This window comes from Camelus ferus, chromosome 28 (assembly GCF_009834535.1).
Source record: "Camelus ferus isolate YT-003-E chromosome 28, BCGSAC_Cfer_1.0, whole genome shotgun sequence".
Lineage (NCBI taxonomy): Eukaryota > Metazoa > Chordata > Mammalia > Artiodactyla > Camelidae > Camelus > Camelus ferus.
In genome coordinates this window covers 6,569,430-6,596,089 of record NC_045723.1, presented here as the reverse complement: position 1 = coordinate 6,596,089, position 26,660 = coordinate 6,569,430, and the positions used below count along the sequence as shown (strand labels likewise).

Below are 26,660 nucleotides of genomic sequence, written 5' to 3'. Positions count from 1 at the left end.
AAATGATGAACTATTAGGCAGCTACTAAAAAGAAAGAGACACAAGGTAGATATGTGGCTATGCACGTGAAACTGTGTCCCAAATATAGTGTTTGGGGGAAAAAAACAGGTTACTGAGAAGTTTGTATGCTAGGATCCTATTTTTGTATTTGTATTAGAAAAAAGGTAGAGATACATACACTAAAATATTAACCGTATGCATCTTTAGGTGATGGGATTTCGATGATTTAAATTTTTTTCTCTTGTGTTTTATCTCTATTCTTTTTCCAAAATAATCATATATTGCTTTTGTTGTTTAAAGATGTGTTTTAAAAAATAAAACAACCACTAGGACGGCTTCCCTGGTCTGGAGCTTTAACAACAGGGCTTCATCCTCCGGGACTCCGAGGGAGGTGCAGGCTGTCCTCTCAGGAGGATGACTTCAGTTTCCACTATGCCTAACTGGGCAGATTAATTAGAATTTCTGTTCAAAGACGAGGAAGACAAAAGGATGTTTAAATTATTTATTGTTTTTCATAATCTGTTTTTCTAACTACAAGGCTGTTAACCTGGGCTCTCAAGTTCACATCTCAGATTCTGTTCATTTGTGGGATGGCTGAGATGCCTTATCATTTGATACGGAGGAAAGGCAAGGGAACCATAATTAGAGTGCCTGGTCCAGTGTAGACTAGTATCTTACCAGCTGCGTCACCTTGTTAAGAAGTCACAAAACCTCCCTGAACCTCATTTTGATCACCTATAAAATGGGGTTGGATGTTTACCCCCATGAAGCCGTTGTAAGGATTAAATGAGGTAATGAATATAGCAGCTATCTAACCACATTTTTTTTTTTCCTGTGAGAAAATCAGACTTGTGGGAGTGCCTTATCCAGGAATGTCCCCTGCTGTGATCGCGAAACAGACATACTGCTTGTATTCAGTTTAAAATAAAGAATTAATTTTAGAGGAAAAGAAAAATCAATGTTTTTGGTTGAGCTGGATGAAACGAGGTTATTTAATTTAGGGTCCAAAGAGCCCTCTCTTTTTATTTTATTTTTTTTTCTAGTATTATATTACCCATATCAAATAATACTTCAAGACTTCAAAATTGGGACAATTTTGAGAGTGAAAGGGGCAGTGGTAACAAAATGATACCCGACTATCAGGGATAAAGTGGGGACTGTCCCAGACAAACCCTACTCATAAAAAAGCAGGCTTATTCATATCCACTTGATTCCCCACTACCTTCGATACCCTCAGAGGTAACTGCCTTCAGCCCCAGTAAGCATTTTTTCTCATGTTTATTTCCAAATAACAGGTTTCTACTGCTCTTCTTGATGTTTCCACTTTATACATTATCTATTGATTTCTTACCGCAGAAGATGAGGAATGATCACTTTTATATCCTCCATTCACACACCATTTCCCTCCCTTCATTCCCAATGGGATTATATTATATATTCATTTTTATATTAATATGTCCATATAAATCTTGTTCATGGACTGAATCACATCATTTATATTTCCTTTCTTGGGCAATTGTTCATTTTTCCTGGAGTTAATAATTAACTCAAATTTGGGTTTGTTCTATTTTCTAGGGCCCTGTCCACTTATTCATTCCCGGACTCTCTGTCTGAACTATCAAACTAGTCAAGTGGCTAATCTATCAATTCCACATTTTGTTGGAAATAAACCTGTCCTTGGTCCTCCTGCTCCAGGTTAGACTGTTTACTCTCTAGACCGACTAGGCAGCTGTCATTTCAGGACTACCCTTCACTTCTCTTCTGCGCTGGGTTCTGTTTTTTTGATCCCATGGTTACACTTTGTCCACTTCTTTGTTTGCATGGAACACACCTCATACTACAGTGATTTAGTAAGACAGTAGACATGGAGATAAACTTTGGAGAATTTACACATCTAAAAATTCCTTTATTCTACTCTCGTTCTTTTTTTTTTTCTTCCAAACTTAAAGACTTGGAAGAGTATTGCTAACACCTCCTTAGTACCCTTCACCAATTCACCAATGGTTAACACTTCTGCTCTACTTGATTTCTCATGTCTTTTCTCTAATTTGAATATGCATTTTTTTCTTAAACCATTTAAGAGGTAGCTGCGGTTACTCTTCCTATTTGAATAATAGTCTGGCCAAGTATAGACTTCTAAATTAGAAATCATTTCCCCTCAGAATTTTGAAGACCTTGATCCACTGTCTTCCGGCTTCTCTTTTGACTTGACTGTTCTCTCTATAATTTCTCTGGCCCTTCTTTTCATCCTTGGTGTTCTGAGGTTTTATGGTCATGTGCATTAGTGCAAGTCTCCTCTCCTTCATTGTGTTGAGTGCCCAGTGGGCCCTTTCAATATGGCAACTCATGACCTTGGTTCTGGGAAATTCTTTAATAACTTCTTCTATCCATTTTCTCATTTTTCTGGAACTCCAATTAGTGAGATAATGAAACTCCTAAATTAATCCTGTAATTTTATTCACTCCAATTTTCCTCTCTTTGCCCTTTGTTCTACTTTTCTGGCGATTTCTTCAGATTTATCTTTCACCTATTCTAGTGGATTCTTAACTTTGTTTGTCATATTTTTAATTTTCAAAAGCTTTTTCTTGTCACGGGGATGTGCCTTTTCTCTAGCACCCCGTGCTTTGCAATATAGTCTCACACCTCTCTGAAGATATTACTTAATAGTGGCTTTCCCCCTGTTTCTTCTGCTCTTTAGATCTGGGTTCATTTTCTATTTGTTTGTTTCGGACTTCATTGTTCACGTTAGGAGCTCACTTTATCTACCTGGTAATATTTGGCTCTCTCCTTGTTCATAAGTTCATAAAAGCGAGGCACTAGAAAGCCCATTGGAAGTTCTCTGTGAGTGAGTGGGACTCACTTAGGGTGCATGATGGTCAGAGCCCAGCTATTTCACTAGAAGAATCTATAAGTCTTTTCTCTTAGGTTGTTTGCTTTCTTCAGAGAGGAATCCTGCCTGGAAAGTTCAAGTGTCACTGTCAGCGTCCTGGGACTGACTGAGAGAAGGAGGCTGGGCAGTATCAGGTCCCAGCCATTAGGCTTGAACTTAATATCACAGTTTTCCATAGGGTTCCTCACCTCCCTCACATAGCTATGCCCGTATTTCCAAGTCCAGAACCTCTCTGTTCACTTCCAAAGGTAAACCTCCCATTTTCCTCTAGGCTGGGAGAGGGGAAAGTGCCTGGCTGCACGAGGTCCAACTGTATCTTATGAAACTTTAAGCAACTCCTCCAATTTTGAGCCACACCCACCACCCTGGGCTTCCAAAGTGTTGTGCTTCCAATTTCTGTTCTTTTCCTGGGTTCTCTGGCACCCAGGCAGAGGCAGTGTCACAGATCCATCACACTATTTCCAGGAGTGTAGACATACCAGCTTGTAGTTAAGTTGGGTAAGTGACTGAATTATGGCCAGTGGGAGTCGAGCGGAAGTAATGTGCACCCCTTCCAGACCTGGCCCTCATAAACAGCCTTGAGCCCTCTCCAGACTGGGTGGCCAGGGAGACAGGTGGCCCAGAGAACAGCCTTGAGACTTTTGCCCTGGGACCCCTATCTTCTGCCTCTATTTTTTGACCATAGAGCTCTCTGCATCCAAGACACAATGAATTCCACACAGTCAGAGGCGCAAAGGTGGGGCTCACAGGAACCTCAGACTGGTAGACGAGAAGCAGAGGAAAAGGAATGCTAATATGTGTTACTTTACTTGCTGGTGGGGCAAAGAGAGAGGCAGATAAAGGCAAATTAGATAACCCCATTTTCTTCACTTTCCTCTCTGACTCCTTTATCAAGAACACAATTTGGTTAAAAAAAAAAAAGTAAAAATGGCTAGAAATGGTGGGAAAAAACAAGGGTAGGGGGAGAAATCTAAGTCCTGGGTAGACTGAGTAGATGGATTGGGTTGGTTTGTCATTGTATGTCTGGTTGATTCACCCAGTGAAGCATGGATCTGAGGCAGGTAAGGGAGCAATTCCACGTCTGTGTCTGGCGTGTAAACATATTTGATATTTCTTATTTCAGGGACATAAATGCTCATCCTTAGTAACTAATAATAAAAAAAATGATACAGGTAGAGCAGCTTACCCTTCAGCAATTTCTCCTGGGGGCTCTTTGTCAGAGACACTCGGTTGTGAGGTAATGCCAGGCACCCCCTGAAACTTACTGTCCCCCGGCTCCTCCCCTTTCTGCCCATAGATCGTCTGCCCTTTCCAGACCCTCTACCCTCACACTTCCCACCCTTGCACATGCCCCCTTCCTGAGCAATCTCCTAAACAATTTAACAGAGTTAACTAAAAATTTATAGGATCTATTTCTTTATTACCTGACTAATTGATTTACATTTCAAAAGTTTATTACTGGACAGTGTACAATGATATACTTTATAGCTGACTTGAATATGGCATTTATGGTCATTAAAAGAGGAGACTTAAGCCCCAGGCACAGAGCTACCTGACTACATTTTTTTTCTGTGAGGAAATCAAACTTGCCGGAGTGCCTTCTCCAGGCACATCCCCCACTGTGGTTGTGAGAACTGCCCGTCCAGTCCTGTCTCTGTGGAGATGACCCTGTTGACTGAGTGTCACCACAGCGTTGGTACCAAATTGTGTTTTCCAGCGCACTAGGCCAGTCTCTGCAGGAATAAGCAAAGACCCGAAGCAGTATTCAGAGACTCGTTTGGCACTCAAGCTGGAATCTTCAAAAGGAGGAACCTCTGTTCACCAGAGGCATACCTGCAGAATGTGGCTTCCAGCAAAGCTGAGACAAACACACCCTGGGGTGGCTCAGCTTTGCATGCTGTCATCCATTTAATACACAGCCCTTCTCCTCTGGTCAGCCGGCCAGCCCCGAGCTCTCGTCTTCCAGCTTCCCATAGCAGGAACAGCAAGCCGCAGGACTCTGTACAAACACCTTGAAGACAAAGGTAAATAAGGGTGGAGTAAGCAAATAATAAGTCACCCTTCCTCCTAGAGTAAACTGTTCCTCCTCTGACTGCCTGAAGCTACAAGGACATATGGTGTGACCACGGGGCAGTAGGACATTGCTACCGGGTCTTCCCGCCCAGGACAAAATGAAAATGCAAGCCCCTTGTTCAAAAAGCAGGAAAAAAGTGCCATGAGAGGTACTACATAAAGCTTTTCCTTTCTCCCCCCACCCCGCAGTCTCTGGACGTGTTAAGTGGTATTTTTAAATTTGCAATTTAATGTAATTCTCCCTTGGACAGGGGACACTCATAGGACACGTGCAGGTCCTCACAGGCACCTGGACCCCCTCCCTCCAGCTGTAGACCCTGCAACAGATGGTGGGGCCTGAAAAGGACTCCAACCTCAGCACCAGGACATGCTCATACCTAGATTGGGGGTGGGCAAGAGGCCTGTCCCCAGCAAGTCGCCCCCCAAACATCTGTCACGTTGCCAACCCCAGCAGAGACAGCTGCTGCCACTCATGCCTTGCCACGTGGGACCTGGGATGTGTGTGCCTGACCCCAACACACTGCGGACCTGTGCCGAGGGCCCCACTGTGGGCAGAGGGCGACAGCAGAAGATGGAAATGCCCCTCAGTGGGAAGGGCAGTCGTGGAGAGGGTGAGGCTGGGCAGGGGCCCTGGGTGCCAGGGACGGAGGGCCGGCTGCCAGGAGGTGGGGGGTTGACAGCAGGCAGACCGTGCATGAGCTGAAGGCTCCAAGGCCTTGGCACCTGCTCCAGTGTTGATCAGACTTCACTTGTTATGCAGAATCTCACATCGTCAACTGCGGAGCATTAAACTCCAAGCGCCTGCAGGGTCCCTCCGAACCTGGGCTTCTGAGCCATCGCTCTGTTCACACACCCAAGAAGCCAGTTGGGTGGGATAGAATGATTGAAATCAGTGAAAGTCCAGAAAATTCTTTATTTTTTAATCACATTCGTGGCATTTCTCATAGGCTGCTGCCCATGGTTTTATTTCCTTGCGTAAACTGGCTTCCCTTCCCAGGTGCACTTGCAAGGCTGAGTTCCTACTCTCACCAGCTGTTCTCTGGCATGTTCCAGCCCCTCTCTAAGCTTATCTGAAAAACAGAAATAAAACAATGATCTCATAAGATTGTTGTGAGGACTCAATGAGGTAAAGCTGATAAGGCTCTAAGCCCAGTGACTGGCACATGTTTTATACAAATGGACACACCTGTATATGTGTATCTACCCATATACACTGATGCCCATACATCTCTGCTGTGACATGTAGGGACAGTACCAGAGCACACAGAAGGTACTTAATAAGTCTAATTATTTTTGGACAAAAGAACACAGTTAGTAGGAACATTTTTTAAATGTCAAGCTGGCTAATGAATGCTTTAGGCGAAATGCAATGCAAATATAATGTGATTATTTAAAGAAGAAAGCAAAAAAGCATTTAAAAAGTTCAAATCTGTGTTGGTAGGATAATTCGGAAAGTAAGTGCAATTGAATTAAGGAGACATAGAAAAAATGAATAAAGTCCTGAAAAACCTTAATGAATTTGATTTCAGAATGAAAATAGGCCTTGTAAGGAAAGGTGAAAGAAGTTGGAGCTGGTGAGCTTGGAGAAGAGGAGGATAAGACAAAAATGGGCAGAAGGCCTAAATAGAAGTTGCTCCCGTGAAGACACACAGATGGCCAGCAGGCCCACGAAAAGATGCTCAACACCGCTAATCATCAGACAAGCGCAAATCGGAACGACAGTGAGGTAAGTCACACCAGTCAGAATGGCCATCGTTCAAAAGTCCACGAACGATAAATGCTGCAGAGGCTGTGAAGAAAAGGGAGCCTGCCTACACTGTTGGTGGGGATGTAATTTGGTGCAGCCACTACGGAAAACAGTATGGAGAGCCCTTAAAAAAACTAAAAATAGACTTACCATATGATCCAGCAATCCCACTCCTGGGCATATATCCAGAGGAAGCTCTAATTCAAAAAGATACATGCACCCCAGTGTTCACAGTGGCACTGTTTACAATAGCCAGATATGGGAACAACCTAAATGTCCCTTGACAGATGACTGGATAAAGAAGATGTGGTATATGCATGCAATGGAATACCACTCGGGCATGAAATAATGCCATTGGCAGCAACATGGATGGACCTACAATTCATTATATTAAGTGAAGTAAGTCAGACAGAGAAAGACAAATAAACATATATATATATCACCTATATGTGGAATCTAAAAAATAATGCAAATGAACCTATCCACAAAACAGAAACAGACTCACAGACATAGAAAACAAAAAACTTGTGGTTGCCAAAGGAGAAGGGGAAGAGGGATAAATCAGGAGCTTGGGATTTGCAGATACAAACTACTATACATAAAATAGATGAACAACAAGGTCCTACTGTACAGCACAGGGAACTATATTCAATACCTTGTAATAACCTATAATGAAAAAGAATATATATGTATAACTGAACAAGTATGCTGCATACCAGAAACTAACACAGTAAATCAACTACAATTAAGAAAAGGATGAGAGAGAACTTTAAAATAGCAATATTGCTTTCAATTAAAAATAAATATTTTGTTATAAAAGTAGTACATGTTTATTGTAGAAAACATAGAAATTAGGCATTATCAAAAAGAAGAAAATCTGCAACATGCACAATCCCACTATCCTCACACAAGTTTGTGCCAATTGATTATCCTACTGTAAATACAGGTTTGGATACCCTCGATCGTGATGGGCATCTTCATTTTTAAAAATATTCGCCAATTTTACAGCTGAAATGGCATCTCATTGCTATTTTGATTTAAATTACTTCTTTGAATAATAAACTACACCTTGTGTGTTTATTGTTCATATATATTTTTATTTTGTGAATTGCCTGTGTCTTTAGGCCATTTTTAATTAAGATGTATATACAGTCGACAGAGCATTCCTACCTGTTCTTTGATAGGCCTGCCAGGCGTGAGGTAGGGGCCGTATTAACACAATCTGCCATGTTGCTAAACAAGTAAAATGTTTGTCTTTTTTTACATAGTGACGTGCAAGTGTTTTTTGTAGTTAAGGATGCCAACCTTTTTCTGTGATATAGCACTTTTGCTTTAATATTTTTGACCAGTTCATCAAAGTGACTGATAAGGACAGAACAAAAGGAAATCAGTTTAAATTAAAAAAAAAAACTTATTTTAGTTGGGTATGAGAAACAATTTCTTCATGATGAAGAGAGTAAGTGCAGGAAAAGGAATTTGTCATTATGGAATCTCTGACCCTCTGTCTTTCTTCTACGATTTACATTAAACTTAACTTGTTAGGAGCCAGAAGCTAGACCAAATGGGTGTTCATAGTTCTATTAATTTTTCTAGATTCTAGGAAGCACTAATTTCAAAATTAGTAGGGAAGGGTCGGGGTTGCATGGCTAATTTGACTGAATGTGTGTTCCTCACTGTTGTAAGCAGAACAGCTGAATGTTTGCAGGACTTTTGAGTAAGAGCTGCTAAGTCTGCTGTTGTTCAGTGGTTCGACAAATGAATGTGAATTCTGTTACGGAACAAATGGGACCAGTGTTCCACTTATAAACATCCAGTATGCTTACTGCTGAGGGTGGTACTCGTTAGGATTACACACAAATACTCAACTCTCTCCTTCCAGGCATGTGGTAAGAATGCACTTTCCTGCCCCCCTGGAGTTAGGTGAGGACATAGGGCTTTCAATGGCCAATGAAACATGACAGGAAGTGACAGTTTCAGTTCTGGGGCCAAATTAAAAAAAAGTTTTATATGTGGTTTATTATATTTTCAATTATACAGATAAAACTTATATGTATATAAATTTTACTAAAGTACACATATAAGGTTTATAATAACCTGCATATGTTTAAAGTATATCATTTTTATATGTGTATACACCTATGAAATCATCACTATAATCTATAGTGGAAATATCTATCACCTCCAAAAGTTTTCACTTGTGCTTTTGTAATCCCTCCCTCCCACACCTCCTCATTCCCTGTCTCCAAGCATGAATCTTCTTTCTGTCACTATAGTTTAGTTTTGAATTTTCTACAGTTTAAATCATATAGTATGTACTCCTTTATTGGCTGACTTAATTTCATTTTGCATGGTAATTTTAAGATTCATCCATGTTGGTATATGTAGCATTGGTCCATTCTTTTTTTATTGCTGAGTAGTATTCCATTTTTTGGATATGCTATTGTCTGTTTATCTGTTTACTTGTTGATGGACAGTTGAGCTGTTTCCTGTTTTTGGCTATTACAAATAGTTTCTGTAAACATTTGTGTACACATTTTTACATGGTTACAAATTGATTTTTCTTGAGTGGGGTGGATCACAAGGTCACTGTATTTTCAACTTCTTAAGAAACTGCCAAATTGTTTTCTGAAGTGGCTGCAATACTGACATTATTATGATAATTTCACAAGAGTTTTAGTTTCTCCACATCATCATCAACACTTGGTATGACAAGTCTTTGTAATTTTGGCCATTCTGTTAGCGAAGTGCTATTATCTCGTGGTTTTAATTTGTATTTTCCTAATGATTAACAAAGTTTAGCATTTTTTCTTATGCTTATTTGCCATCCCTATAGCTTAAGTTGTCTGTCCAAATCTTTTGCTCAGTTTTGTTTTGTTTTGTTTTGTTATCTTATTTTTGAGTTTTGAGAATATATATTCTAGGTACAAGTCTTTAACCAGATATGTTTTGCAGATATTTTTTTCACAGTCTATGTCTTGTCTTTCCATTATCATGAGTATCTTTTAAGGAGTAGAAATTTAAAATTTTAACCAAGTCCAATTAGTCAACTTGTTCTTTTATGAATTGTGCTTTTGATGTTGTAGCTAAGAAATCCTTGCCTAACCCAAGGTCAAAAAGATTTACTTCTGTTTTCTTCCAAAAGTTTTATATAGATCCATGCTTTTACATTCAGGTCAATGACCCATTTTGAGTTAAATTTTGTATGAGGTGTGAGATATAGGTCTAAGTTCTTTTCTTGCATATGTATATACAATTCTTACAGCACGATTTGTTGAAAGGACTATCCTTTCTCCACTGCATTGTGCCTTTGTCAAACACCATTTGTCCAGATATAGGTACAAGTTTATTTATGGACTTCCTACTTTGTTCCACTGATTTATTTTTCTATCCTTATGTGAATACCATACCATCTTCATTAGTGTAGTTTTTATAATAATTTTTGAAATCAAGTAGTGTTATAACTTGAAATTTCTACATCTTTTTCAGAGCAGTTTGGCTAGTCTAGATTCTTCACATTTCCGTAAAAATTTTAGCACATGTGCTGCCGAAGCAAGCACCATTTCCATAAAAAATTTAGAATCAGCTTGTCAAATTTCTATAAAAAACCCAGTGGGGGTTTGACTTGAATTGCACTGAATCTATAGATTCATCTGAGGACAGTTGACATCTTTATGATATTGACTGCAGACCCAGCTAATAACTTGGATTTTAACCTTGGGGGAGACCCTGAGCTAAAGACACTGAGCCAAGCCACACCTGCATCACTGACCAACAGAAACCATGAGGTAATAAATGTTTGTCATTTTAAGCTACTAAGTTATGAGGTAATTTATTATGCAGCAATAGGTAACTAATACATATGGTTGGCTCAGTCTCATTCTTCATGGCTTAGCTCAAGTGTCACCCTCCTGAGAGAAGCCTTTCCTAATGACCCTAGCTAAAGTAACCTTCTTCCTGCCCTGTCTCTTCCCAAAGTCACCTTTTAAGATAGTGTCCTGTTTTCTTTCTTCCCTAGCACTTCTCACCATTTTGAATGAATTCATTTACTTGTATATTGTCTGACATCCCACAATTAGAATGTAGATTCCTTAAGGGTAGGGCTGATGCTTGCCTTGTTCACTGCTGTATCTCCAACTCCTAGATTGATGCCTGGTTCACACACTTGTTGAATAAATGTAAGAGAGTAATGGTTCTGCATTATTTGCTCCAGAAATTTCCTGGTGTTTAACAGAGCCAAATGCTATGAACCAAGCATAATCTGTGCTTTGATAATAACTTTGACAGCCAACAAATCTTGGAGCTGTTTTCAGATTTTAAAACAAGATCTGCTTTTATTTTATGATCAGGAAGTAACTTGCCAGAGTCACAGAGCTAGTAAGCTGTGGAGCTGGGATTCAAATCAACATCTGAGTTCAAAGCCAATGCTGCTGCTGCAAAAAAAATTAAAACTATTTAAAACGAAACAGAAGACAGGAGACAATCATCAAGGGGATGGTGAAGCAAGCAGAGTACTTTACTGGAGACCGTGTGATAATAATTCATGAATAATGGAAGTGGAAGGCAACATGGGACCCTGGGCTTACCTAGAAACCTCCTGTGTATGAAAAGGATCAAATGGGAGCAGGCTAACCACGAAGGGTGTGTGGGAAAAAAATCCTTCCTCACAGTAAAAGCATCCACGCTACTTCGGCGCTTGCTGTCCACCCTCCTACCCCAGGTGGCTTTGTAGGTTCAGGTGCCTTCAATTTCCAGTTGTTTGTTGCTAGTATATAGAACATCCTGCATTGAGGAAGAGAAGGAATGCAGATGGGGAGCGGGAGGAGATGGTACCACAGAAAACATGAGTTTATTTTGGATTTGTTGAATTTAAGATACTTGTGGTATGTCCCGGTGGAGCGGAGTATTTGTCAATTGGATATGAAGATCTAGAGTTCTGGAAGTGGTCCTGCTAGAGGCAGAAATTTGGGAGATCCCCAGCCCACAGGCAGAAGAACCTGGGAGGTAGCTAAGGTTAGTTAGAATAGTCACTGAGATGGAGGGGTGGGCAGTGAGAAGGGAAGCCCAAGATAAAGGGAAAGATGTGGGTCTTAGAAGTCTGGGGGTTGAAAATTTCAAAAAGAGAGTAGATAAGGTCGATAAGGACTGCAGAGTAACCTCCAGATTTGGAAACTAGATCGTTGGTGAGCTTGCCATAGCGGTTTCAAAGGAGTGATAGGAGTTTGCAGCAAGTTGGGAAAACGGATGGAGGTAATCAGACTTCCCTTTTGAAAAATTTAGTTGCAGGTAAAAAGAAAGATGACATTATCAAGGCCACGATCAGCTTTTTGTTTGTTTTTAAACTGACAGAGATCTGAGCGTGTTTATAGGTTACCAAGAGCAAGAGATTGAGCATGAAAGGAAGCCAATAATTGATGGAATATGATCCTGGAGTTGGGAATAGGAGATGAAGATTATGTGTTGAAATAGAGGGGTTAAATAGAAAGAGAGCCATCTCATCCTGTGAGACTGATGGAGGGCACTAAGACCCTCTCCCTGCAAGGGGTCAATCATCAATTTGAGAGCACATCGCCTTGCTTGGTCATGTGGTTTGCCCCAGAAGCTTTCAGCAACATGGGTGTAGGTGAAGTGTTGGATTCTCTTGGGGTTCTTTACTGAGATTGTTTCCAGTTTTTCAATATCTTAAGTAATGGCAAAAGTCATTTTTTATTAGTTCATTTTTCCTTAAAACATATAATATTACTAATATATTTGATTGCCTGATCTCATTTCTCTCCCCTTCTCCTTTGAGGTAGCCACTGTCCTGAAGTGCCAATATGTCATTCTCAAGCAGCTAAAGTATTTTCATAGGATCCATAACTAAAACACAGCATTGTTTTGTATCTTTTAAAATTGGTATCTTACTGTACTTATCATTCTGCAGCTTGCTTCTTTTACTCATTTTTAGATTTTTTGAGATTTATCCACAGTGACCTATATGAACGAAATTAGCTCTGATTAGCTGTTGTGTGATTTTTCTGTGTATAAAATGCTACCATTTATCAATTCTCCAGTTTTGTTTCAAGTGTTTCATTATTATAAAAAATGAACACATGCAAGATTTTAATGATGATGATTTCCACATTAAAAGAATGTGCATTCTGTTTTATTAAGTAATGTTTCATTAATGTCAATTAGTTCAAGTTGCTTAAAAGTATTGCTGGAAGTTTTTGTGCCTTTACTGACTTTTTGCCTGCTTGTTCCATCAATTACTGAAAGATACTAAACTCTTCAAAACACAATTGTAGATTTGTCTATGTCTCCATTTAGTTTTGCATTTTTTGCTTACTGTATTTTGAAGCTTTGTTATTAGGTGCATATGCATTATAATGGCTATGTATTATTGATGAATTGACCCTTTTATCTTTAAAACGTCCCTTTTTATTTCTATTCATACTCTGTCTTGATGTCTATTTTGTCTGATATTAACATTGTCATTCCAGCTTTATGATTAATATTTGCATGGTGTGTGTATATATATATATTTAATTGATAGACTTTATTCTTAGAACAGGTTTAGGTTTAGAGAAACATTGAGGAAAAAGTACAGAGAGCTCCTGTATATCTCCTTTTCTAACTGCCCTCCTCCCTGGCTTCCCATGTTGGTAAAATTTTGCATTAGTGTGATACATTTGTTAACAATTGATATAAGAATATTTATACATTATTATTAAATAAGGCCATAGTTTACATTAGGGTTTATTCTTTGTGTTGCATGATTCTATGGGTTTTAATAAATGTATAATGTCATGTATTTTTATTTCTTTGTTTTTTTACTAATTTTATTACTATTTTATTACTAATTTTGCTTATTTTCTGGTTTCCTGAGGTAATTAGATTATTAATTTTAGACCTTTCTTCTTTTCCAATGTATGCCTTTCATGGTGTTAAACTCTCTCTAAGCACTGTTTTCACTGTATTCCACAAATTTTGACTAAGCTGTATTCACATTGTCATTGACCTAAAAATAATTTTCAGTTTCTCTAGAGACTTCTTCTTGGACTCATTTGTTATTTAGAAGCATGTTATTTAATTGCCAAAGATTTTGGGATTTTCCAGCTGTCTTTCTGTTTTTGATTTCTAGTTTACTTCCACTGTCACATGAGAGCACACTCTGTATGATTTCTATTCTTTTACATTTGTTAAGGTATATTTTATGAACAAGTATGTGGTCTTTCTTGGTGAATGCTCCACGTGAGCTTGAGGAGAATGTGCATTCTACTGCTGGATGAAATATTCTATAAATGTCAGTTAGATCCAGTTGCTTGATGTCCTGCTCAGTTCAACTATGTAACTGCTGATTTTCTGAATGCTGGACCTGCCCATTGCTAATAGAGTAGTGCTGACGTTTCCAAGTATAATAGTGAATTCATCTATTTCTCCTTGCACTTTTACCAGTTTCTGTCTCATTTATTTTTATGCTCTATTGTTAGCTGCATACACATTAAGGATTGCTATGTTTTCTTGGAGAACTGACCTCTTTATCCCTGATAATTTTCCCTGCACTGAAGTCTGCTTTGTGTGAAATTTATGTAGCACATTAGCTTTCTTTTGACTAGCACTAGCATGGTGTATTGTTTTCCATATCTTATTTTTAATCTGTGTCTTTATATGTTAAGTAGGTTTCTTTTAAACAGCATATAATTGAATTTGTTTTTTTATCCATTCTGACAATCTCTGTCTTAATTGTTGTATTTAGATCATTCACATTTAAAGTAGTTATTGATATATTTGGATTAAAATCTACCATATTAATAAGGGTTTTCTATTTGTTGCCCTTATTTTTGTTTCTTTTTGGTCTTCCATTCTTTTTCTGCCTTCTCTAGTTTTAACTGAGCATTTTATATGATTCCATTTTGTCTACTCTCTTGGCATATCAATTATGCTTCTTTAAAAAGATTTTATGGGGGGAGGGTATAGCTCAGTGGTAGAGCACATGCTTAGCATGCACAAGGTCCTGGGTTCCTTCCCCAGTACCTCCATTAAAACAAACAAACAAACAAACAAGCAAGCAAGCCAAATTACCCCCTCCCCACCAAAAATAAATAAATAAAAATAAAAAGATTTTTTTAGTGGTTTCCCTAAGGTTTGCAATCTACACTTACAACTAATTCAAATCCACTTTCAAACAACACTATGATGTTTCTCAGGTGGTGCAAGTACTTTGTAACAGAGCATCACCAATGCCGCCATCCCATTTCTTATAACACTGCTGTCATTCGCTTTACTTATCCATGAACTACAATCACTGAAAGCATGGGTTGTATTAGAACTGAATTATATAATAAACATTTCACATTGGGGGGTAATTTTCTCAATTATATCTACTGTTTCATATTTTATTCATGTTTGTGTTTTTAAACATGTGTGTTTGTCCAACATAATGACTTTTAAAGACAAGATGTGAAACAGAAAGATTCTAGGCCTGGGCCTGTGGACCTTTCCAATCGTATTAATGACGAAGCGTTTCAATCTTTTTTTCTTTTTTTTTACATTTTTTTATTGAGTTATAGTCATTTTACAATGTTGTATCAAATTCCAGTGAAATGATTATAAATCAATAAAAAATGTAAAAGAAAAATTCCAGTGTACAGCACAATTTTTCAGTTATACATGAAAAGAGTTTCAATCTTTTGAAGCATCTCATTGTACTTGGGGACAATGGATTCTGATAAGCCAACTGTCTGTACTATCGGTATTAAACAGCTTACAAATTAAGCAATTGCTCCCCACAAATTCCAAAGACACTTAAGTACAAATCCCAGTCATTTGACAAGTAAGGAGGCTGATTATTTTAAGTGGCTATTGGAATCTCAAAACAGAGTAAAATTGTTTTTTAAAAAGAGCCACAATTAATGAAAAGGCTCAAGAAGCAAGTTATTTCGTAGCATTTACTTATCGTCCAGAAAAGGAAGAACCACCCAGCTGATGAGAACCTAATAATGCGAGTGTGTAAAGTCATAGTGAATAAGACACTAGGATAAGATGTAGTATGAGAAAATGAAAAAGTTTCTCTCTCTAGCAGTACAGTCAACATATTAGTGACACATAACATTATGCCAACAGTTTTGTGTGATAAACTGAACAATCACTTTTCTGTCCAGGTTGATTAGTCAACAGATTTTAATGAACAAAGAGAATTCTGACTTTCTTTGCAACACACTGTTTTGTTTTGTTTCATAGAGAGGTGCTGGTGTCAAAGCCTGCTAAAGAAGAAGTTTTAAAAGTCTAGATGATGTGACAAAAACGACCCACGTCGTTAAAAAGAGACCAACTCACTCGAGAATATTTTTTAAACTGTATGACCACCTGGATAAAGAACACATAAATCTGCTACAAACAGAAATCCAGTGGCTTAGCAGGAGCTTGGGCTAAAAGATGAATCAGAATCCCAAAGAAAACATTTTGACTTCAAGTGGCAAGTTTCTTGAACTCAAAAAGAAATGGAATCTTCTGACAAATCATGTTGCAAAAGGAAATACTGACATGTTTCCACTGTTTGCGTTTGAAGGTGAGGAAGAGCCTCTGCAAGTCTCATGATGAGACGTGGGAGAACCACAGAACCACACGGATGGTATGCTCCCTCCCTGTAAACACAGGGGGTAACTTGGGCAACTGACACTCACTGAATCTTCTGCTCAGCCTGAGACCTGTGACTCTGAGAGAAGAACAGGACCTTTGTGAGCTGCAGTCTGATTGGACACTCACTCAAGATGAGATTAACTGATCTGCCTCTGCACGAGTTCTGGATTCCTGTGAAAAAGTGGGATCGTGCTGCTATTTATGGGAAAATGATGAATATTTTGCTGAAGTGTTTAACTTCTCTTAAATGTGTAAATAAGCTCCTTTATTATTTAACAAGCAACAGAAATAGTCTCATTTCAGTTGAAAATGAAATCTCTGTGTTGGACCAGCAAAAAATGGAAAAAAAAAATCATAGGTTGCAATTAAGAGGTAAATTTCATTTTTTAGCTTTGGTTTCAAAAAGAATAGTTTGAAAGCGTTGATATATCTGATAAAAGAGATAAAGGAAGTAAGAAGTCTATAAGAATTTTGCAATTGCTAGGCCCATTCGGGAATCTGATCATGTCACTCAGCAAGGAAATGCTCTTACCCTGTCTTGAATAAAACTGTCTTAGGCTGTATTTTTATTCATATTGCTTGGTTTACAGTTTTAGTAACTTTTCTTTTCAATATTGTCAATAAATTTCACATTCTAAATAACATTAATGAAAACCAATTTATGACTTCTATGTAAATTAAATCTACTCCCCTACCTTTAAAAAGTTACATTTCATTTTGTCTTAAGCCAGTTATTTAACAAAAAGGTATTATATTAGCCTTATGAGTTTTAAATATTTATAACAGGGCAATAAGGAGACAAATGTCAAGAAAGGTAAGCTAATCTTAACCATCTGATTCACTTTCAAAAACAGACTGTTAAAAGAAATTCTAATTTTAATTTTAAATAAGGAAAATAAATAGTCTTGCATACATTATATACTATATATCACCCTCATTAGAATATTATTTAATGGGAATCTGTGATAAGAATTTCAGATCACTTGGTTAAGACAAAAAAATCAAGTAGGTACTATGAATTAACCTCTTGTTGGAAGAACTACATAAAACGGTAGGCAAATCAGTTAGCTAAAATAAATAGATCCTCAAAAAAAGTTATTCTCTACTCAGAAGAGCACTGGAAATTATTACTGGATTGTTATAATTACAATTTACTGATGCTAATGTACTATCAGTTGTAAGGGCAAAAAAAAATTATACAGAGGTTCTCTGAGACCTGAGAATTATTTCAAGAGTTCCTCCAGAGGTAAAAGATTGAGAAACACTGTGCTAGTGAACCCTCGCGTGGCATCAAAAAATTGCATTATGCCTTCCCATCTCAATACAAAATATTATATAGGGTCTATCACTGAAAATTCTTTAAAAAAATAAGATTAATCATGTTCATGACACAGTGAGGCAAATACATTGTGACACATCATGATATACAGAAAGCAAATACACTGTGACATTTCACAATATACAGAAGGTATATCATGGGGTCAATTTATAAAGTTGTTAAAGAGAAAATCATCAGCCCAAAATGGCATCACTTTTGCTAAAGCCCATGACACCAAATCTAGATTTAATACCTGATCTAATTCTAGTTTCAACCTTCCCCAGGAATGTCATCTTAGTTGGCCAGTCTGGGATTTTCTGATCTGCACTAGCGAGGCAATCTGTCACATGGGCCCCCTCTCCCACCCACCAGGGGAAGAATGCATGACAAAAGCCCCTGTTGTTCTCTTCCTTGCAGAAGAAGGTGGCCTGGTCTAAAACAACCCTTTCTCTTCTTTTGCTAATCCATCTTTCTGCCTATAAACTTCTTTTTTGTGCAACCCCTGGGAGTGCCTTTCTGTTTGCCAGATGGGATGCTGCTCATGGGATGCTGAATACAGCCAACCAGACCTTCAGATTTGCTCAGCTGAACTTGTTTCTTAGCTGAGGTGTGGTGGGCACAAGACGACATCATACGTGCTGAGGACATGTGTTAATACTCTTTTCAAATGTTCGTGATCAGTTCGCGTCAGTCTTCCTTATATTCTGATCTTTTTTTCTACTAGTAAACATTACCCTCTTCTGGAATTCTAGTAGGTTGTTATTCGTTTTTGAAAGAGTAATGCCTGATTCTTGACCAGGGGCAAAAAGGCAGGAGCTCAGAATGAGCTGAGCAGAAAAAAAAAAAAAATCACCTCACTCGTTTCAACACACAAGGTGATTTAGAGGATTAATAATGGAGGCATTTGCCTCTTGCAGCAACAGAAGCTCGCTGCTTGCACACTTCCCATGTGCTTTCCACGGGAGAGTGTCCAACAGCATAGTCCCTTCCCTGCCCTTGGGACAATAAGGAAAATCTGTCTTAAGTTTGTAAAATACAAAACGATCATAGTTTTGTATTTTAAATGTGGCTTCAAATAACCTTGCATCAGGCCCATACAATCTATTGATCATTTGATAGGAAAAATGAAGAAGACAGAAAAGGGGGGATTAAACATACCTCATAGTTATATCACTAGAAAAAGTAACCTGGTAAACCTAAAAACAAAGAGAAGAAGCTGTAGATATAATAATTAGAGACATAAAGAGTGGTTGCCTTTCCCCTTCATTTTCATAATCATCCTCAAAAGGCCAGTTAAAAATATTTTCTTTGAGATAATTGTAGATTCACATGCAGTTCTTAAGAAATAATGCAGAGAGATCCTACACAGGGAAATTTCACAACCAGGATACTAACATTGGTACAATGCATCAAATTTATTTAGCTCTCGCCAGGCTTACAGCACTCGAGTGTGTGTGTGTGTGTGTGTGTGTGTGTGTGTGTGTGTCTGTGTGTGTGTGTGTGTCTGTGTGTGTCTGTGTGTGTCTGTGTACATGCGTATGTTCAAGCCCACTTCTATGCAATTTTATCACACAGGTAGAATTGTGTGGCCACCAGAATCAAGATACGGAAGAGTTCCATCACAAAGATCCCTCATGTTCCCAGGGAAAGCGGGGCAATGACTCCCACTGTCTTGTCTCTGAACGGGGATATAAACTCAGCTCCTTGCTCAATCTTCCAATACCACCCGCTGGGGGAACTGAAGCGCCACCTGCTTTTGCCAGGCAGGAGATGGAAAGTCAGCTCCCCACTCAGCCCTGCCAAAACCATCCTGCAGAGGAACTGGAGGGCTGCTTCCCATGTCCATGGATTAAGGGGGGTTGGGTGGAAGATTAAGTCCCTGCTCAGCTCTGCTGAAACCATGCGGTGGGGAGAGGGTGTAGTTTTTCTGGTTTTGGCTGGAGTAGGACGGAAATTGCCAATAATGTTTTCATTGTTAGCCCACCTTTTTTCCATCCTTTGGTTAGGAAAACCAGGTTTTTCCTGGAGCTTTTATTGGTGGTGGTGCTGGGTTGGAGGTTTTTTGCAGTGCCCTATTTGAGATATGAGAGGAAACCCGTGAATTTACCAGTATGTCATTTCTCAAGTCCCAAGATGTCGCCCAACTTCAACCTTTCAAAATAGTCCTACGTTTGTTTTCTTGTGTTATTTCCAGGGCTTTTTAGGAACAACCGAGAGGAATGGGATTACTGCGTGTTAGTGGAACTGGAAGTCTCCTCAAAAGATCATTTTTAAGCACTTGCTTAGTTTACTACCTGGAGTCTCCCCCAGGTTGTCAAAAGTCATGAATCTTGTACTTCAGCAATTTGCAATCTATACTCTGCCCTGAATAGATGTATAGTAAGTACACAAGCAGATATGATTCAAGTGCATCTATAGTAAGAGGAAATGATAGCACTCTAAATTTCTACAGGGCTTCAGGGTTTACAGAGTGCTTTCTCTCCCTTTATCTCTCTCTCTGTCTATATATATATATATACTCTTATACATTTACTAATGTATACATTTACTATATAAGGTATATTTATATTACTTTATAAATAAATATACATAACTAAACAATGTTGCAAAGTAGGTGGAGTAGATATTACTTAAAAAAATAAATAAAGGCTGTTTGGTTAAGGTTCTTGCCTAAGGTTGAAAAGCTGGTAAACAGAAGTGTTACAATTTTTATAAATTTTAGCCCTGGGCTCCTATTACCTAACCACACTATCTAGGGTAAACGGTGTTTTGTTTTATTAGAAATCCCATGCTTAACAAGTAATCCTGGAGCGTAATTTTGCTTTTTTGAGGTACAGTGGCTTACGGGTTTTGGAGTCAGAATCAAACTCAGATTCCAGCTCCACTGTGTGTTAGTGGTGTGATTTTGGAAAAATCACTTAATCTCTGTGCCTCAGTTTCTTCATCCATAAAATGGGGATAAAAATATTTACTTCAAAAGATTGCTTTGGCTAATCATACATTTAAAGCAAAGTGCCTGGCAAATTGTTAAGCACTCAATAAATGGCAGCTATTATTAGTATTAGGATAAATAAACAAAGCCAAAGGGGGTAAAAAACCCCACTACATTCCATAATGAGGAGGTAATGATTCAGACTCAAAACTTTCAAAAGCACAGAGGGTGCATCTCTCCATTCCTGTCAGGTTGTGTAGTACCTTGCATGTTGCTTAATAAACCCTGGCATCTCTGTAATTTTAGAACTGGAAGGAACTCGAAGGTTGAAGTTCATCTATTTCAAGCTTCTCATTTTACAGATAAGGAAACTGAGGCTGGGAGGGGTTGAATGAATTATTTCAGGGTTACAGTGCTAGCACCCTTCCTGCTACATCTGGTAAACCACACAAAAGAGTGAGCAGGAAGCAAAGGATAGGAAGACACCCCAGATTCCAGAAAGAAAAGATTCAAACCAACAAAACGTGATGGAACAGGTCCAAAAGGTGTAAATACCCACTTACAGGCTGGGTGTCATATCCAAGGGCAATGCCTGCATATCAACCTCACAGAGCTCTTTAAGGAGGGGGTGGTGCCTAAACCAGTAGGCAACCAATCAGAAGTGCCCTGGGCTCTAGAAGGGGGAAAGGCTACACTGGGAAGGGTTTTGCTGGTGAGAGAGGCATCTACCAACATGAGTGGTGCTGAGAGGTGGTGGTGGGGATGCAGACGGAAGGGCATTACTATCAACACTGCCTGTCCACTCCCAGCAGTGGGTCCCAAAGGCAGGCGCGTATCATCCAGCCAGCAAGCCGGCATGTCAGTGGCAATACGCCCCAAACCACCCAGGAGATGTAAAAGAAGTGAAAAACATTCAGATCATCATTTTTTGCTAGTAGTTAAGCTTTCACCCATTTGTTAAATTAGTATTAATAGCAATTTCCAGAAATGACTCATGGAGTTTTTTTTTGGCTTGAAAACAATGAAAATTGATTTTTAAAGAAAGGATGAAAAGGAGTATTATTTTTCATAATTCACTATTTCATAATAACACATTTTGTCAGTTTACCCTTACTTTTCTATTGGCCATCAGCTAGAGTGGTCAGTCTCTTTCAGAAGGTCTTTTTTTTTTTTTTTTTTTACAATTTTAATTATAAACATAGTCTTTCTTACCCGTATCTGAAAGTGTGTTTTGCATAAAAGTGTATCTTTACAGTAGTTTTTTAAAAATAGATTCTCATATCTGAAAGATGAAATTTTGACTTTTCCTATTTTTCCTCAGTCTAGTTTCAAGCTTCTAAGAGTAAGTTAAAATGAAAAGAATACATACGAGATATACTGAATAAGGCTGAGTGCTAAGCTACAATTATATATAACAGCTATTAAACATTTCAAAAATATGTCACAAGCAGTTCTAAAATCTCTGTTGTTGTTAGAGAAATGTTTTTAAGTAGACAACAGAAGCAGCTTACAAAATAGTTGTGTGTAGTGAGAGCCATTCTTTATAAAACTGCACATATAGGTCTGTGTGTATACACAGGAAAAACTGCAAATTCACCTCGACTGTTAAAACTGATATTTTTTTTTCTGGGTCTTGGGGTTTCATGGGATGATTATTTCTGTTTATCTATTTGAATTCTCTAATTTTCTGACAATGAATAGATATTTTGGTCATAAGACAAAAGGGTCTTTTTTTTTTCCTTCTCTTTCTTTGGTTGTTTTCTTAAATGCTACAGAGGATGGGGTCAGGGGTGGGAAGGGATTTCAAAATGTAGAATAGATAAACAAGATTATACTTTACAGCACAGGGAAATACAGACAAGATCTTATGGTAGCTCACAGAGAAAAAAAATGTGACAATGAATATATATATATGTTCATGTATAACTGAAAAACTGTGCTCTACACTGGAATTTGACACAACATTGTAAAATGATTACAACTCAATAAAAAATGTTTTAAAAAAATGCTACAGAGGATGGAATTTGGAGTGGAGGGGAGGACCAGAGCAAAGTCCAGAATGATTGCAAATGAAAAGTTCTTCTGATTGAACAGAATATGGGGGCAGGAGTCCATCTGATACTGGAGTGGAGTTTTTGTTGGTTGGTGTTTGCATGTGAGTGAATTCTTTTTTGTTGTGTGGTAAAAATACAACCATAGAAAAATAATTTGCAGTTGTTCTGAAAATGGCATTTCCCTCTGTTGCTTCCAGAGACCCTCCTCTGAGAAACCAAGGTTTAGGCTTAAAGCAATTGTGCACTGGGTAGGAAGGGCCAACATAAAGGAGGGAGCACAAAGATCTCGGCCCTTACAAGAACTATTTCTCTCTCCTCGGTTAAATTTGAGGCCTCTTCTCTGCTTGTTTTATTCTCTTTCCTTTAACAATACCTAAAGCACTTATTCTATGCTGATTAAATTATGGGAAAGGACAGAAAAGTCACCTCTGATGTAGGAGCTAACAATCTAGGTGAGCAAACAAGGTACATATGGGAAAAGTTAACTAAAAAACACGGAGGCAGAATGCACTTAAGCATTCAATGACTTACACAGAGAAGTCCTACAGCAGTTAAAGGAGTGGCTGGTAACTTTAGTATAAGGTCAAGGTCTAGATCAGTAACATTCCTTTACCTTGACTCTGGCAATCTTGATTATGATATGTCTTGGTGTGGGTCTGTTTGGGTTCTTCCTGTTTGGGACTCTCTGAGCTTCCTGTACTTGGATATCTGATTCCTTCTTTAAGTTTGTGAAGTTTTCAGTCATGATTTCTTCCAACACCTTTTCAGTCCCCTTTGATCTTTCTTCCCCTAGATCAGTAACATTCAATTGAACTTCCTACAAAAATGAAAATGTTTGATGAACACAGTAGCTGCTAGCCACGTGCAGCTACTGACTAGCTGAAATGTGCTTAGTACAATTGAGAAAGTGAATTTCAAAGTTTTTAAATTCAAATTTTAATTTTAATAGCTACATATGGCTGGTCACTACCATACTGAAAAGTGGTAGGCTGAGATCTAGAACGTAACAATAGTTAAAGGTATCAATAGTAATAGGACTCGTCCTGTTACTTGAAGAAAGGAGAGGATCTGAGTAGCTGAGAACACAGAAAACCATTCTAGGATAAGAAAAAGCACGAGTAAGCTGTGTTCAGTTCACTTTGAAAGTGTGAAAGTGCCCGGTGATCGGCTAGGGTATTGTGATGGGTTGCTACACTGGGCAGACTGTGTAGCTGAGAATTAGGATTTGAAACTGTAGGTAATAGGGAGTCTTGATTATTTCTGACCGGTGGATAATGACAGTTCTTACCATGTGCTGGGCATTGTATCGAGTGCCTTACATGGATTGTTTGATTTAATTATTATAACGACATTTTGAGAGAATGAAGATTCACTTGGTGGCACTGCAGAGGTAAGAGATAAAGGCAGGTAAGAGAAGCAATTATAACCCTGGAAACATATCAAAAGTACTAACGAACGTGAGGGATGTAGAAGCTAAAAAGCCTTATTTAGGACATTAGGAAATTAGACTCAATAGAACTTTATGTCTGACAACATGTAAAGGGTGAATGGAAAGGGAAGCAACACAATCTGTATCACTAGAGATACTGATGAGGACAAACTCCCGGAAAGCACCAATAATTCTGGGGGGAAATGAAGGCAGTTGCCTTAGCAAAGGGATTTTGAAAAGGATGTAGTTGGCAATGGAAACAGGTCAGTGGAGTTTAGAAATCTGATGGAGAAAAGGTTTTCAAGAATCCTACAGGTAAGTTAAAGATGAGGATGGAGGAGTGGCAGAGGAACATGGGAGAATTAAGGTAATGCTGACAAATACTGAGGAATCAACAGGAGGACAGTTCGGTTTTGGAAAGGAAATATGAATTCTGCTTCTGACATGTTGAATGGAGGTAATATCTCCTCTGGATGACGATGCCTTGCTAGTTGGGAGGGAATGTGAAACTAGCTTATAAAACAGATCAGGGCTGGAGAGGGGCAATTGTAATGTGTCCTCCCAGGACAGCAGGTAAAGAGGAGAGAAGGTTAAGGATAGAACCTGGGGTGAATGCCCATCCACATAGGTGGCTAAATCAGGAAGAATAGCCAGCAAGGAAGAAGGGGTGACTGAACCACAGCATGGCGATGTTCTGGAGGTCAAGGAAGGATGTTAAAGGTGACGCTGAGTCAAAACATCTATGTGCTGTAGTAAGGTCAAAGAAAAAAAGACCGAGAAAAGGGTGATGGAGTTTATCAAGGACATCCCTGGAGAAACAGGAGGAACAAATGTAGAAGATTTGTTTGGGCAGTTTGGCCATGAAAGGACTCAGAGGAAAGGGAAACAGCTTGAGAAGGATTAACTGGTTCCTCCCATATCCCCAGGTTAGCTGGCAGCTGAGGAAGGGAGAAGGGACTCTTCCTTTGGGTACTTGACAACAGTTCACAAAATGGATGGTACAGAGGCACATACTTTGAAAAGAGTGGCAGAGGGTGCCGGAGTTGGATGTTTTTTTTACCTTCTCAGCGAAGCAGGAATCAGGGCCATCTGCCAAGGAAGAGAGGAGAAAGGAAAACGGGTTACGTGGGGAAGAGAAAGGAGATACTAAACAGCAACAGTGGGGGCCGCCCTTGAGAATCACCAAGAAATAAAGGATTGGGTGCTAGACCAACACGATTCCATGACTTTGAGTTGCCATCTCGGATTTACTCCTGGGAACTGACAACAACAGTAACCACCACCATTTATCACGTGGTTATCATGTGCTTCTGGGTGCTTACATAAATTATTTCATTTAATTTTCCTAATAATGCCGTGAAATATTATGAATTCTAGTTATTTTTAAATTATAAAATGGGAAATGGAGGCTTAGAAAGACTTTACCATAATTACAAAAAAAAAAAAAAATCCGTACTATATTGCCAAGCAGTTTTCGGCACAAAGACACACAAGGGGGCCGACTTTGTGGAATTTTACTGAAGAGGTTTAGAGATGTGCGGACAGAAAAGTAAACGAATAACTGAATCAGATCATTTCAGATTTTAATAAGTGGTGCTAAAATAATAAAATTGGTGACATAACGGGTATTATAATAAATACAATCTAGCAATGGAGAAGGGAGTGCGGGAAGGTACGTACTTCAGTGTGGTCAGGAGAGGACCCTCTGAGGGACAAACCAGCTGAGAATTTAGGATGAGAAGCTGCAAGAGTTTTCCAGGCCAAGGAAAGGGTAAGCGCAGAGGCCCTCAGGCCAGAGCCAGCCTGGCTGCTTGGAGGAACGCTAAAGTCCGTGCAGCTGTAGCTTAGTGAGCAAGTAGTCACAGGCCAAGGTTGGAGGCGCCATGGCAAGTCAGGGGAAGGATCTACGCAAAGTGGGAGGTAACCCCATCGGATTCAGTGGAATAAGGCTCAGAGGCCTGGCTGTCCGGCTCTCCGACGCGAGTTTCCATTCTGCGAAGCTGCCCGCACGTGACACGGAGTGAGGCAAACCGTCAGGAGAGGCTCCAGGCCCAGGGGCCAAAGGGCCGAGGCCCACGGGGGTGGGGCTGGGCAGTGAGGCGTGTGACCTCCTGGTGTCGCAAAAGTCGAGCAGGCAGCACTGCGGGCCTCGCGCGCCCAGCGAGCAGCCCCCTCTCCCGCCCCAGCACCACCCCCGCCTCTCATTCTCGTTAGCGACCCCCGCCCCGCCTGGCTGGATTTTCTCTCCGGGGCGGCGAGTCCGTCTTCCAAAACTTCGGAATGGCCGTACCCCGAGGAGTGATGGGGAGATGAAATAACTCAGGGCGAGAGTGAAGTCCTATGGGAAATAGGCCTTCTTATTTCTGCCTCATTTTCCCTCCCGGCTTTCCAGAAACGACTAGCTTCCCGGGCGGCTTTCCAAGTCACCCCCTCCAACAGCGAGACTATTGGTTTGGCCCCTAGTCCCGGATTGGCTGAAGGTTTACGCCTCGGCCAGGGATTGGAGGGCGTTGGTTCCTTACGTATTCCCGGCGCCCATTGGTTCGTTTTCCCCATTTCTGGGCGGAGTGGTTAGGGACGGTTTCCACCCTCTTGTTTA

General features: G+C 39.4%; 2 long non-coding RNA genes across 3 annotated transcripts; one reads left to right on the top strand and one right to left on the bottom strand.

Moving 5' to 3' along the window:
* Positions 1–346: 346 nt before the first annotated feature.
* LOC116660377 lies at positions 347–26,569 on the bottom strand. Of its 2 annotated transcripts, XR_004315853.1 has the most exons (5): positions 25,742–26,569; positions 25,122–25,150; positions 5,492–6,033; positions 4,724–4,901; positions 347–4,623 (listed from the first exon to the last, which is right to left on the bottom strand). It is a non-coding gene; the product is annotated as an uncharacterized LOC116660377 (long non-coding RNA). The 2 variants fall into 2 exon arrangements; XR_004315852.1 differs by lacking the exon at positions 5,492–6,033 and having other exon boundaries at positions 347–4,901; positions 25,742–26,567.
* Positions 4,786–17,127, top strand: LOC106729441. Its single transcript, XR_001365852.2, has 3 exons — positions 4,786–4,914; positions 6,493–6,689; positions 15,930–17,127. It is a non-coding gene; the product is annotated as an uncharacterized LOC106729441 (long non-coding RNA).
* Positions 26,570–26,660: the final 91 nt, after the last annotated feature.